The following is a 14,692-nucleotide window of genomic DNA, read 5'->3' as shown; positions in this document are numbered from 1 at the left end:
CCAAGCTTGAACAAGACAATACCAATCTGAAAGCTGCTCTTGGGATTGCCAACAAGGAAGTCAGTCGACTGAAAACTAATAAAACTGCCCTGACCGACCAAGTTAGTAAGTTGACTGGGAAGAAAAATGATCTGGAGGCCTTCCTGAGTGGTCTTGCCAAGAAGCTGTTTCTTATGCTTGAAGGTAAACCTCTATGCTCGGCAATCATTTCCAATCGTGATTTTTTCATTCGACCATCGCCTTGACTCGGTGATCGTCCTTGCAGAATTTTGTCAAAATTTTGAAGAAGAAACTAGCCGGCTGGAACCAAACCTCGACCCCGTCAATTCCCCGGTGAACGACGAAGTTGCCATGAATGTTTTCTGACTGGAGTCCCGTGTTGCAGCTGCCGTGGACTATCTTGCAAGGCTGAAGGTCGCCACATCTCGCATCGACTCGACGCTCTGGCCCGGGGAGACACTTCAAAATGACCTTGAGTCGCTGATGGCTCGCTTGAACACGATCCCTGGTCGAGTGCAGAAGTGGAAGAAGTCCTCGGCTCGGTGCGGTGCAGATGTTGCTCTGTGTCTGGCCCGAGTCCACTGCAAAGATGCGCGAGAAGAGAAGCTGGCGGCCCTCCGGGTGGCCAACACCAAGAAACACGACTTCAGGTCCTTTATGGAAACTTTCCTTGCGGCTGCCACTCGGATCGCAGATGGAATTGATCTTGATGAGTTCGTTGCACCTTCCAGCCCTCCACAGGAGGGGTAAAAAACTTCTTCTAAGCTCGACGCTTTAAATTTGCCTCGGTATGCCGAGTGGAGTTGTAACCGATAAACCCTAACGGGCTTAGCACCCGAGCACTTTCGGTTCCTTTAGATATCGATCCGAACTTGAATTTGTCGTTTGAATATGATTGCTTTTGGCTCGAAATGTCTTTTGCAGGTTCAAAGCAGGGCGCTTACTGCAATCGACTTATTCCTTAGTCCACTTAGGTTAGCGCTGGGCTGCAGGTAAGCCCCCGAGTGGAAGTCTGGCTTACCACTCGGCAGGATTTTTATAACTTAGGTGAGTACTTGGACTGCAGCTAAGCCTCCGAGTGGAAGTCTGACTTACCACTCGGTAGGATTTTTGATTACTTAGGCGAGTACTTGGACTGCAGCTAAGCCTCCGAGTGGAAGTCTGGCTTACCACTCGGTAGGATTTTTATAACTTAGGCGAGTACTTGGACTGCAGCTAAGACCCCGAGTGGAAGTCTGGCTTACCACTCGGTAGGATTTTTGATTACTTAGGCGAGTACTTGGACTGCAGCTAAGCCTCCGAGTGGAAGTCTGGCTTACCACTCGGTAGGATTTTTATAACTTAGGCGAGTACTAGGACTGCAGCTAAGCCCCCGAGTGGAAGTCTGGCTTACCCGGATAACTGGACGGCTAAGCCCGGGATTCCCTCGTGATTTACTTAGGCGAGTACTTGGACTGCAGCTAAGCCCTCGAGTGGAAGTCTGGCTTACCACTCGGTAGGATTTTTGATTACTTAGGCGAGTACTTGGACTGCAGCTAAGCCCCCGAGTGGAAGTCTGGCTTACCGCTCGGTAGGATTCTTGATTACTTAGGCGAGTACTTGGACTGCAGCTAAGCCCCCGAGTGGAAGTCTGGCTTACCACTCGGTAGGATTTTTGATTACTTAGGCGAGTACTTGGACTGGCAGCTAAGCCCCCGAGTGGAAGTCTGGCTTACCACTCGGTAGGATTTTTGATTACTTAGGCGAGTACTTGGACTGCAGCTAAGCCCCCGAGTGGAAGTCTGGCTTACCACTCGGTAGGATTTTTATAACTTAGGCGAGTACTTGGACTGCAGCTAAGCCCCCGAGTGAAAGTCTGGCTTACCGCTCGGTAGGATTCTTGATTACTTAGGCGAGTACTTGGACTGCAGCTAAGCCCCCGAGTGGAAGTCTGGCTTACCACTCGGTAGGATTTTTGATTACTTAGGCGAGTACTTGGACTGCAGCTAAGCCCCCGAGTGGAAGTCTGGCTTACCACTCGGTAGGATTTTTGATTACTTAGGCGAGTACTTGGACTGCAGCTAAGCCCCCGAGTGGAAGTCTGGCTTACCACTCGGTAGGATTTTTATATCTTAGGCGAGTACTTGGACTGCAGCTAAGCCCCCGAGTGAGAGGTTTGCTCTTCACTCGGTAGGATTTTCATAACTTAGGCGAAACGGATTCGCAGCTAAGCCTCCGAGTGAGAGGTTTGCTCTTCACTCGGTAGGATTTTCATAACTTAGGCGAAACGGATTCGCAGCTAAGCCTCCGAGTGAGAAGTCTGGCTCACCACTCGGTAGGATTTTTTACAAACTTAGGCGGAACGGATTCGCGGCTAAGTCACCCACTAAGGGGGAATTTTATTAGACAAAATAAAAAGTGACAAAAATTATGGAGGAACTATGACACTATTATTTTGAGGTCCATGAACTACAGAAGTACTTTATTGCAACTCATCCGAGTGATAAAACTTAAGTGTAAAATGGGCGGAGTAGTTCCGCGTTCCAAGCTCGGGGCTCGTCGATATTATGCTCGACGTTGTAAAGACGGTACGCCCCATTGTGGAGGACCTTGGTGACGATGAAGGGACCTTCCCAAGAAGGAGCAAGCTTGTGTGGTTTGTGCTGATCCACTCGGAGAACCAAATCTCCTTCCTGGAAGGCTCGACCTCTCACATTTCTGGCGTGGAAACGACGCAAATCTTGTTGGTAGATGGTCGACCGGATCAGAGCCATCTCCCTTTCTTCCTCTAAAAGGTCGACTGCGTCCTGCTGCACTTGTTCAGCTTCTGCTTCGTTGTAGACTTCAACTCGAGGAGCATTGTGGAGAAGATCACTCGGCAAGACTGCTTCAGCTCCGTAGACCAAGAAGAATGGAGTTCTTCCGGTCGACCGATTAGGTGTAGTCCGCAGTCCCCAAAGCACTGAGGGAAGTTCGTCGACCCAAGCTCCAGCTGCATGCTTGAGATCATGCATCAGTCGGGGTTTCAATCCCTTGAGAATCAGGCCATTGGCTCGCTCTGCTTGTCCATTCGACTGCGGATGGGCGACTAAAGCGTAGTCGACCCGTGTGCCTTGAGAGTTACAGAAATCTCTGAATTCCTCCGAGTCAAAGTTCGACCCATTATCCGTAATGATGCTGTGCGGGACTCCATATCTGAATATTAGTTCCCTGATGAAGCTAACAGCAGTACCAGCGTCAAGGTTCTTGATTGGTTTAGCCTCAATCCACTTGGTGAACTTGTCGACTGCCACCAGTACATGCGTGAAGCCACTTCGCCCTGTTCTCAAAGGACCGACCATGTCCAACCCCCATACTGCGAAAGGCCAGACGAGTGGAATGGTCTTCAGGGCTGATGCAGGCTTGTGCGACATATTCGAGTAAAACTGACATCCCTCGCACTTATCCACTATCTCCTTTGCCATCTCATTCGCCTTTGGCCAGTAAAATCCGGCTCGGTATGCTTTGGCCACGATGGTCCGAGAGGACGCGTGATGACCACAGGTCCCCGAGTGAATATCATTAAGGATGATTCGACCTTCTTCCGGCGTTATGCACTTCTGACCGACTCCAGTCACGCTTTCTCTGTATAACTGTCCTTTGATTACGGTAAAGGCCTTAGATCGGCGGACGATCTGTCGAGCCTCTTCCTCATCCTCCGGGAGCTCTTTTCTCAGGATATACGCGATATATGGAACTGTCCAATCGGGAATGACCACCAAGATCTCCATGACCAAGTCGACCACTGCTGGGACTTCAACCTCAGTCGGATCTGTGGCACTCTTGGGCTGTGGAGCTTCTTCGGTGAAAGGATCTTCTTTGACTGACGGAGTGTGTACATGCTCCAAGAACACACCACTCAGAATGGCTTCTCTCTTGGAACCTATCTTTGCTAGATCATCAGCTGCTTGATTTTTCAGTCGGGGTATATGATGGAGCTCCAACCCCTCGAACTTCTTTTCCAGCTTCCTCACTGCACTGCAGTATCCAGTCATGGCTGGGCTTCTCACGTCCCACTCCTTCATCACTTGATTGACCACTAAATCCGAGTCGCCATAGACCATCAGGCGACGGACGCCGAGTGAAATGGCCATGCGCAACCCATATAAGAGGGCCTCATATTCTGCCTCATTGTTGGAGGAATCAAAGTGAATCTGGAGCACATATCTGAGCTTATCTCCTCTGGGGGAAACCAGGACAACCCCAGCACCGGAACCATTCAACATCTTAGAGCCATCAAAGAACATGGTCCAATGCTCCGAGTGAACTTCAGTCGGCTGCTGCTGTTCAATCCACTCGGCGAGGAAATCTGCTATTGCCTGGGACTTAATGGCTTTCTTTGCCTCAAACTTGATATCAAGGGGAAGAAGTTCAATCGCCCATTTGGCCACTCGACCAGTTGCATCTCTGTTGTGCAAAATCTCTGATAGTGGAGCGTCGCTGACGACTGTGATGGAATGATCAGAGAAATAATGAGCAACCTTCTTTGTGGTCATGTATATTCCATACACAAGCTTCTGATAATGAGGATATCTCTGCTTGGATGGAGTCAAGACTTCAGACAAATAATACACTGGGCGCTGAACTTTGAGAGCTTTTCCTTCTTCTTCCCGCTCGACCGTTAGCACAGTACTGACGACTTGTCCTGTGGCTGCGATATAGAGCAACAGAGGCTCTTTGCTGATTGGAGCAGCAAGCACCGGCTGGGTGGAGAGCAGAGCTTTTAGCTCGGCAAACGCTGCATCAGCTTCTGGAGTCCACTCGAACTTGTCTGCCTTCTTCATCAGTCGGTAAAGAGGCAATGCCTTTTCACCGAGTCGTGAGATGAATCGACTTAATGCGGCCAAGCATCCAGTAAGCTTCTGGACATCGTGCACTCGCACAGGGCGTTTCATTCGGAGAATAGTGCCGATCTTCTCTGGATTAGCGTCGATTCCTCGTTCGGAAACGAGAAAACCGAGTAACTTGCCACCAGGAACTCCAAATGTGCACTTTGATGGATTGAGCTTGATATCATACCTTCTGAGGTTGGCAAATGTTTCGGCGAGATCAGCGAGCAGGTCGGAACCTTTTCGTGACTTGACAACGATATCATCCATATACGCTTCCACATTCCGACTGATTTGAGTGAGTAGACACTTCTGAATCATTCGCATAAATGTGGCTCCGGCATTCTTGAGGCCGAATGGCATGGTGATATAGCAGAAGCACCCGAATGGAGTGATGAAAGCTGTTTTTACCTCGTCGGGTCCGTACAGACGGATCTGGTGGTACCCGGAGTAGGCGTCTAGAAAAGACAGTCTCTCGCATCCCGCGGTCGAGTCAACAATTTGATCTATGCGAGGGAGAGGAAAATGATCTTTCGGGCAGGCCCGGTTGATGTGCTTGAAATCAATGCACATTCGGAGTGATTTGTCTTTCTTAGGGACCATGACGACATTAGCGAGCCACTCGGAGTGGTATATCTCTCGGATAAATCCTGCCGCCAACAGTCGAGCCACTTCCTCACCAATGGCTTTTCTCTTCTAGACGGTGGACCGCCGAAGATGCTCTTTAACTGGTTTTGCAGATGAGTCGACTCTTAGGCGATGCTCAGCCAGTCCCCTAGGAACACCTGGCATGTCAGCGGGCTTCCATGCAAAAATGTCCCAGTTCTCACGGAGGAACTGGATGATCGCTTCTTCCTATTTTGGGTCGAGTGTTGTGGAGATGCGGGTTGGAGCTGCATCGGGGTCGGTTGGGTGAATGTGAACAGGCTTCGTCTCACCGGACGACTGAAATGCAGACTCTGTGGCGGGTTTCTTGGATCGCAGCAAGTCACTCGGATCTGCGTTTTGCTTGTATTCTTCGAACTCGACCGCTGTCACCTGGGAATCAGCAATCTTTGAGCCTTTCTGGAAGCACTCTTCTGCCTTTTTCCGATCACCGGTGACAGTGATCACTCCTTTGGGGCCGGGCATCTTCAATTTGAGGTACACGTAACATGGTCGAGCCATGAACCGCGCATAAGCTGGTCTCCCCAAAATGGCATGATATGCACTCTGAAAATCCACGACCTCGAACGTCAACTTCTCTTTGCGAAAATGTTTCGAATCACCAAACACCACGTCCAGAGCTATTTGGCCGAGTGACTCGGCTTTCTTTCCTGGTATAACTCCATGAAAGCTCATGTTACTGGTGCTCAGTCGGGACATCGGAATGCCCATTCCTTTCAGTGTGTCTGCATACAGCAAATTCAACCCACTACCACCGTCCATAAGCACTTTTGTCAGTCGAGTGCCTTCAACAACTGGATCGACCACCAAAGCTTGCCTCCCAGGGGTGGCAATATGAGTCGGGTGATCAGATTGGTCGAAGGTGATGGGTGTTTGGGACCATTTCAGATAGTTTGCTTTTGCTGGGGCAACCATGTTCACCTCACGGTTAATAACTTTCAATCGACTCTTGCTCTCCACATCTGCAAAGATCATTAGAGTAGAGTTGATATGGGGATATCCTTCCTCACTGTCCTCCTTGTCTTCGACCTTGTCCGACTCCTTCTCCTTGTTATTAGACTGTTTTCCCTGAAACTGCTGGATCAGGAGTCGACATTGGCGAGTGGTGTGCTTCGGGTAGATGATATTCCCCTCTTCGTCTTTCTTCGTGTGGATGTGACACGGCATATCCATCACATCGTTCCCTTCTTTATCCTTTACCTTCTTAGGGTTCCAGGATCCTTTTGGTTTCCCTTTAAACTTTCCCTGAGTCACGGCCAGAGCCTCTCCAGGAGCTGCCGGTTCAGCCTTCCGCTTCTGTTTCCGACTGGTGTTTCCCTTTTCCGACTGACTCGGCTTGTGCTTGCCGCTTCGGAGTCGGTCTTCTTCTTCGCCGTTGGCGTACTTGGTGGCAATCTCCATCATCCGACTCAAGGTCATGTCACCGGTTCGACCAAACTTCAAGCTCAATTCTCTGTTCTTGACGCCATCTTTAAAGGCGCAGACTGCCTGATGATCAGACACATTCTCCACAGTATGGTGCAAAGTGATCCATCTCTGAATATACTCTCTGAGAGTCTCATTGGTCTTCTGCACGCAGACTTGCAACTCCGTCAGTCCAGCCGGTCGTTTGCAAGCTCCTTCAAACGTTCTGATGAACACTAGGGACAGATCTTCCCAAGTGTAAATGCTGCTAGGAGGTAATTGAGTCAACCATGCCCTGGCAGAACCTTCCAGCATGAGGGGCAAATGCTTCATGGCCACCTCGTCGTTCCCACCACCAATCTGAACCGCCACTCGGTAGTCCTCAAGCCAAGTTTCAGGCTTAGACTCACCAGTGAACTTGCTGACTCCTGTTGCCAACCTGAAATTGGGAGGGATAACTGCAGCTCTGATAGCTCTGCTGAAACATTCAGGACCAGAAACATGCACTCGACTGCTTGTGGGCGCATCTCTGTCGAGTCCGCCTCGATGGGCTCTGTTCCGGTCGACCAAACCTTGCACGATAATGGATCGCGCGTCGAAGCCTGGTTCTCTGGGGTCGACTGGAACTCTTCGCCCCGTACTGAACTGACGCCTGTCATCTTGCTGCCGAGGAGCGTAAGACCCACCCCTCGGAGGGGAATTGGGCACTCGACGCCTATCATCTCGGTCGAGTCGGTCACCATATTGGTCTCGCCGATTCTCGCGCCCTTCACGCCGCGGAGGCGATCTGGGACTGTGAGCCGACTGAACCGTATTCGCAGCGACGGATCGACTGTGAATTCTGTTGCGCGACTGCGACACGGCCGAATTCTGGTCTCCTGCTGCCCGGAGCAGATCCCTGATCTGCATCAAGCCTCTGCCAGCTTCCGACTGAGAGGGTTGGATGGACTCTGCTATACGGGTCGCAGCTGCTAAATTCTGGATTGGGGTTCGATATACCTGAGTCGGCGGGAAGAGTTGACGTCGATTGGTGTCGGGAATTCGTTGCCGCGCGCGCTCGTCGAGTGCTCGCTGAAGATTCTCCAGTCGAGTGTGTTCGGCCAAATTGGCCAAACGTGCCTCCTCCAAGGCGCGAGCCTCGGGGGTTTCTCCTGCGATGGGAGTACGCAGGACATCCACGTTCCTGCGGCGAAGTTCTTCTCTTTGCAGAGAGTCGAGTGGCTCGGGCTGGTACTCTTCGTGGTCTCGTGCGGGGTCGCCTCCGTCGCCTGCTCCACCATCACGGGCGAAGCCAGGGGGACTGCGGGGCCCGTCGACCATCAGAATTTCTGCCGCTGGATCACTGCTATCGCACTCGGATGCGGTCTCTACGGAGCCAGTCGACAGATCGAACAGGCCGTAGAGAGATTCGTCGGGCTCGATTGCCGCAACTTGGGTGGTGGCCGTCTGGCGAGCCACCGCGTGCCTCACCCACCGCTGAATCCTCGACCGGCCCGAGCGCTTGCGCTGACGGGAGACCGGGAGGGTGGTCGATGGGGATGTCGACCGATACGGGGTCGACGGTTGCCGCAGCAGAACGCCGCGGACACATGCGCGAAAATGTGTCGCACCGCGGACGGGGAGCGCATCAACGTCGAGTGGAGCCTCCTGGAGCCAGGCGGAGTCGTCGGCGATGAAGGTGAGAGCGCCGAGACGGATCTCTCGACCCTCGACCAAAACTCCAGCAGCCACCATGATGAAAGTACTCGGAAGAATCGCAACTTCTTCACAAAATTGCTAAAACACCTGCCCCACGGTGGGCGCCAACTGTCGTGGTTCTAAGCCTGACAGTAGAGTGGGGGGTAGGTATGGAGAGGCAAGGTCCTAGCTATGGAGAGGTTGTAAACGCAAGAGATGTACGAGTTCAGGCCCTTCTCGGAGGAAGTAAAAGCCCTACGTCTCGGAGCCCGGAGGCGGTCGAGTGGATTATATGTATAAGAGTTATAGGGTGCCGAACCCCTCTGCCTGTGGAGGGGGTGGCTTATATAGAGTGCGCCAGGACCCCAGCCAGCCCACGCAGGAGAGGGTTTAAGGTGAGTTAAGTCCGGGGCGTTACTGGTAACGCCCCACATAAAGTGTCTTTACTATCATAAAGTCTACTTAATTACAGGCCGTTGCAGTGCAGAGTGCCTCTTGACCTTCTGGTGGTCGAGTGAGTCTTCGTGGTCGAGTCCTTCAAGGCAGTCGAGTGTGTCTCTCGTCAGTCGACTGGAAGGTGACCTCTTCTAAGGGTGTCCTTGGGCAGGGTACTTAGATCAGGTCTGTGGCCCTACCCTAGGTACATGACCCCATCAGGGGGCCGAACACCGAATCAACTTTGCCTTTGTTAGCCAGTCCTAGTCAAAAAGTGAACTCTCAGAAATAACTTCGTAACAAAGTAGAGATAGTATGTTCGGCCGGAAGATGCCTTGCCTATTCGGCAGCGCGGTTACTACTCAGACCCACGTCCTCGGTGATTTCTGGACACTCCATCTGAGGTCCGAAGAATGACTTGTACATCTCCTCGTGCGTCAGGCCGAGAAAATTTTGAATGGCGCGCGGTCCCTCGGGATTGAACTTCCACAGGCGAAGAGGCCGGCGTTTGCAAGGCTGGACTTGACGAACCAGCATAACCTGTATCACCGCAACCAAACTGAAATCTCCATTGAAGAGATCTCGAATGCGGCCTTGCAGTATAGGCACGTCCTTGACTGGACCCCAGCTCAGACCTCTACTGATCCATGACATCAGCTGTGGTGGGGGGCCCAAGCGGAAAACGGGGGGGGGGGGCGCCCACTTGGCACTTCTAGGAGCCGTGATGTAAAACCACTCCCGTTGCCACGATTCAGACACCTCTGGGATGGAATCTTTGGGCCACGGAGCTCCCGTCATCTTGCGTATTGAGGCACCTCCACACACTGCATGTTGTCCCTCGACCAGCTTCGGCTTCACTTCAAAGGTCTTGAGCCATAGGCCAAAGTGAGGGGTAACCCGGAGGAAGGCCTCGCACACGATAATAAATGTCGTGATATGAAGAAAGGAGTCCGGAGCTAGATCATGAAAATCTAGCCCATAGTAAAACATCAAACCCCTGAAGAAAGGATCCAGGGCAAGGCCTAGGCCTCGGAGGAAGTGGGAGACAAACCCGACATTCTCGTTGGGTTCGGGGGTGGGCACGGCCTGCCCTTGGGGAGGCAGCCGATGCAAAATCTCGGCGGTCAGATATCTGGCCTCCCTCAACTTCTTGACGTCTTCTTCCGTGACGGAGGAAGGCATCCATCGGCCTTGAAGGCTAGATCCGGACATGACTGGAGGTTCGGAGCACCTGACCTGAACTTCGGGCGTTTGAGCTTGAGGTGGGGGAAGGATTCGATTGAGCACGGGAGGGAAAAATAAAAGCCTTGTCCCCTTTATAAAGAGGGTGAATATCAAGCGTCCTCTCCGTGTCCGTTTGGACTTACCTATAATCTAGGAGTCCTAGAAGCGGTTGGGTTCTCCACGCCCGTATTGATGAGAATCTCGGGATAAGAGGACACGATCTCTGCTTTAACAAGACGTGCAAAGGAAACTGCCTCGCATGACGCGCTGAGGTGGGATAATGAAACAACTCGGATAAAGGCTTCGTCGTGGTGTGACACGCTACGGAATACGTCAGCAGATTAGATTGGTGTAAATATTATTCTCTCTATGGCAATATGTGGAAACTTATTTTGCAGAGCCGGACACTATCTTTGTGTTCACAATCTTCTATGAAGTACTTGGAGGAGGAACCCGCCTTGCAATGCCGAAGACAATCTGCACGCCGGACTCGTCGTCATTGAAGCCTGGTTCAGGGGCTACTGAGGGAGTCCTTGATTATGGGGTGTCCGGATGGCCGGACTATACCTTCAGCCGGACTCCTGGACTATGAAGATACAAGATTGAAGACTCCGTCCCGTGTCCGGAAGGGACTTTCCTTGGCGTAGAAGGCAAGCTTGGCGATACGGATATATAGATCTCCTACCATTGTAACCGACTCTATGTAACCCTAACCCTACCCGGTGTCTATATAAACCGAAGGGTTTTAGTCCGTAGGACAACATACACATCAACAATCATACCATAGGCTAGCTTCTAGGGTTTAGCCTCCTCGATCTCGTGGTAGATCTACTCTTGTACTACCCATATCATCAATATTAATCAAGCAGGACGTAGGGTTTTACCTCCATCGAGAGGGCCCGAACCTGGGTAAAACTTCGTGTCCCTTGCCTCCTGTTACCATCTGGCCTAGACGCACTGTTCGGGACCCCCTACCCGAGATCCGCCGGTTTTGACACCGACAGCCACCGTCTTCTCTTTTCCCATGGCGGCGGATCGAGTTCGAGCGAGGTTTCGACGCAGAGAGCGGATGCATGCGCGGCGGAGAGGTCTGAGGAAGAAGAAAGAGAATGGGAGCGCGCGGTGCAAAGACCCGGTCCGGTACCTTTTATAAGGTCATTCCCCGAGTGACTGACTGGTAGGCCCAGATGATCTAAACAAATCCCGCAACAATCGCGCGCACAATACGTGGCAAAAAAGGTGGCACAGAGATCGAGGCGACCTACCTAATCCATCCCGATTACCACGGCCTCACCCGTCCGGCGCGCTTCCCAAAATTTGAATCCCGCGAAATCCGCGGAGAGCAGAGCAACTTGTCAGGCTGAAAACATCCTCCACATTATCATTCGGAATTCTACCGTGAAAATTCACTCGACAAAAGCCAGGAATGGACCAAGGCGACTAAAAAAGAAGTTGTCGTTGTCTTCTCAGTTCATGGCTCCAGAACAAGTTATACTCGCAGCATGAAGAATGAGTCAGAAGTGTTCTCAACTCCTTTTTCACTCAAACCCTGATCCATTCGGGGGCTAATGACGAAGCTATGTACCTAGGGTAGGGTCATGGATCTGTCCAAGATACCCTCCCCAAGGACATCTCTAAAAGAACCAGAAGCAGTCGAAGAGAAATCATCATCCACTCGACCATAAAGCCATGTTTCACTCGACAGTCTTGAAGACACTCGACCATGCGAACAACCACTCGACTACCAGAAGATGGGAAGTGACTCACTCTACAACGGTCGAGCGTTAAGTCATAGCTTTAATAATCATTTATAGCACTTTACTTCGAACGTTACCAGTAACGCTCCTCCTTTATGAACATTGAACCCTGCGTAACATAGGGGAGCTGGGGTCCTGGCGCACTCTATATAAGCCACCCCCCTCCTCTGGGACAAGGGTTCGCACCCTCTGTAATTCACACGCATATATCCAGTCGACCGCCTCCAGGCTCCGAGACGTAGGGTTGTTACTTCCTCCGAGAAGGGCCTAAACTCATAAAACTCGCGTGTACAACTCCTCCATAGCTAGGATCTTACCTCTACATACCTACCCTCCTATTCTACTGTCAGATCTAGAACCACGACACCCTATACACTGACTGGTTTGGATATGTGATCTGAGTAGGCTTCTGGCCTTTGCGCACTAACCACCATGCGGGATAAGTTATGGGCACTCGGCGTCGTACGTTTCTCTCGAAAGCTCTTCAGATGTCACAGTTCAGAGATGTGGCGCGGAGACTAGCAGATATCCTGCAGATCAAGTGAAGCTGGACCGCCCACGCAACGTGCAGGAGTGCTTAGGGTGAGTGGCCGAACTACCCTTTGCACTTAGGATGTACACCAGCGTGCTGACCTCTTTGTTGAGCCTAGGTAGGACTACAGCATGTCAATCAGCCGAGGTCGGGCATGACCAGGAAAAGTGTGTCCGGCCGGAGTTAATTGAGCGTGTTGGGTAAGTTCATGCACCCCTGCACGAAAATAATCTATTCGAATAGTCGTGTCCATGGTAACGGACGCTCAGAGTTGTATCCTGGTATGATGGCTTTGGGATCACTTCCTCGCGGGATAGACGGGGAAGGATCTCTAGGTGTTGCTATTATATACTTGTTACTATATGATATGATACTCTACTCTCTTCCGTTGCTGCAAGACGCTGCAAGAGGCTAGTCTTCGTTAGGCTAGGTCTTCCCCTCTATTCTGGCAATTCTGCAGGCAGGAGGCCTGCGCCTTTTCGATCTAGAGTCGTTGTTTGTTTTCGCCTTCTTAAGGCATCTTTGTATTTGTCTATACTTAGGCCTAACTCTTGTTGTAATTTTCGGGTCTTGTGACCCTGGCTTGTAACATGTGAGATTTATGTTTATTCATTGTGTCGTAGAGTTGTGTTGTGATATTATTACAGTGAGCCACTGATCTTGATCGTGCATGCTACGTGGATGTTTAGTGCACGGGGGCGTCACATTACCACTGGTCCCTATATAAGTCGAGGGGTTTAGTCCGAAGTCAAGATAGATTCATACACATACGATCTCGAGGCAGATCATCCTGTACTTTGTACTCCATAAGAAGCAATACAACAGAAGAAGGATGTAGGGTTTTACCTCTTCAAGAGGGCCCAAATCTGGGTAAACATTGCGTCTCTTGTTCGTCCTATTACCATCTAGCCAAGATCACTAACTAGGGACCCCCTACCCCAGATCTGTCGGATTTAACCCCGACAGCCCACGTGTCATGGACCCTCGAGGGAAACCGACCGAGGGTGGGCGACGGCGGAGAACGTACGACGTAGAGCATGCCTGCGAGGCATCAACGAGACGCGTGCGCGAAACATACGACACAAAGGGCACTCTCGCGCAGTGAAGCCCCGGGAGGCGGTGCTCCAACATCCTTTAAAGGAGTAATTACTTTTGGAGGTTGTGTGCCTCCTAGATTGGCCACATGCTTCGAAGTCTTAAACGATTGCGAATGACCCAAGAAGTTTGTAAGGGATGCTTCGTGAAGATTTGCCTTAGTGAGGCTAGTCCCTTGTGGGCTTATGCCATGATGGAATATGTTGGTTTCTCCTCCGTGGATCCTTTGTGGGTGAGTGTCCTCTGCGGATTGTTCCTTCATGGAATCTTGTAGTTGAGATCCTTGTGATCTTAGATCCTTCATGAGTCAAAGCTTTCATCAACGTGGATGTAAGACAACACCAACTATCCGAACCACGGGAAAAAAAATCTTCACCGAGCCAACCCATGTTTGCGCATATCCAAGTGTATTTGTTTTACTTTCACTTGCATGTCTTTACTTTCTAATGCTTATACTCTTATAGACTTGCATGTGTAGTGTGCTTGATAGATTGCTAGAAAATCGTAAATTGCCAAGGAAGTTAAAATCTGAGAAAATAATTCATTCTTTGATTTATTAGTCTATTTATCCTCCCTCTAGACATACTTATCGATCCTACAGAAGCCCTCGTCGAGACAAGCTCACCAGTGAAAATGGACAGCTAATTGGGTTAACGGTTTGTGAGATCAATCATTGCGGCTGGAAGAATGTAATTCGCAGTGGTATCTGTAACTAAAAAAGTTAGAACAAAACAAGGATTATGTCCAAGGCAGCACAATCTGTTGTACCACAAAAGGGACATGTAATAAAGAGTCCATGAATTTGCAATCCGAAGAACCATGGCATGAATTTGTAATGCGGCATAATACGGACGAATATAGTTGGATGAATGTAAAACGACTTGAGAAAGAAGACGACCAAGCGAGCGAATGGAATAAATTATATGACACGAGAGAGAAGAGTAGTGCAACGTGACAATGCAACCGATCCACCGAGGAAGAAGAAGCTGACCATAATCAATGGATGGAAACTCGATTGAAAATAAGCATCAGCTGAGAACAAGACGTACAAAACT

Source organism: Triticum aestivum, chromosome 6A (assembly GCF_018294505.1).
Source record: "Triticum aestivum cultivar Chinese Spring chromosome 6A, IWGSC CS RefSeq v2.1, whole genome shotgun sequence".
NCBI lineage: Eukaryota > Viridiplantae > Streptophyta > Magnoliopsida > Poales > Poaceae > Triticum > Triticum aestivum.
This window is presented reverse-complemented; position numbering follows the sequence as displayed.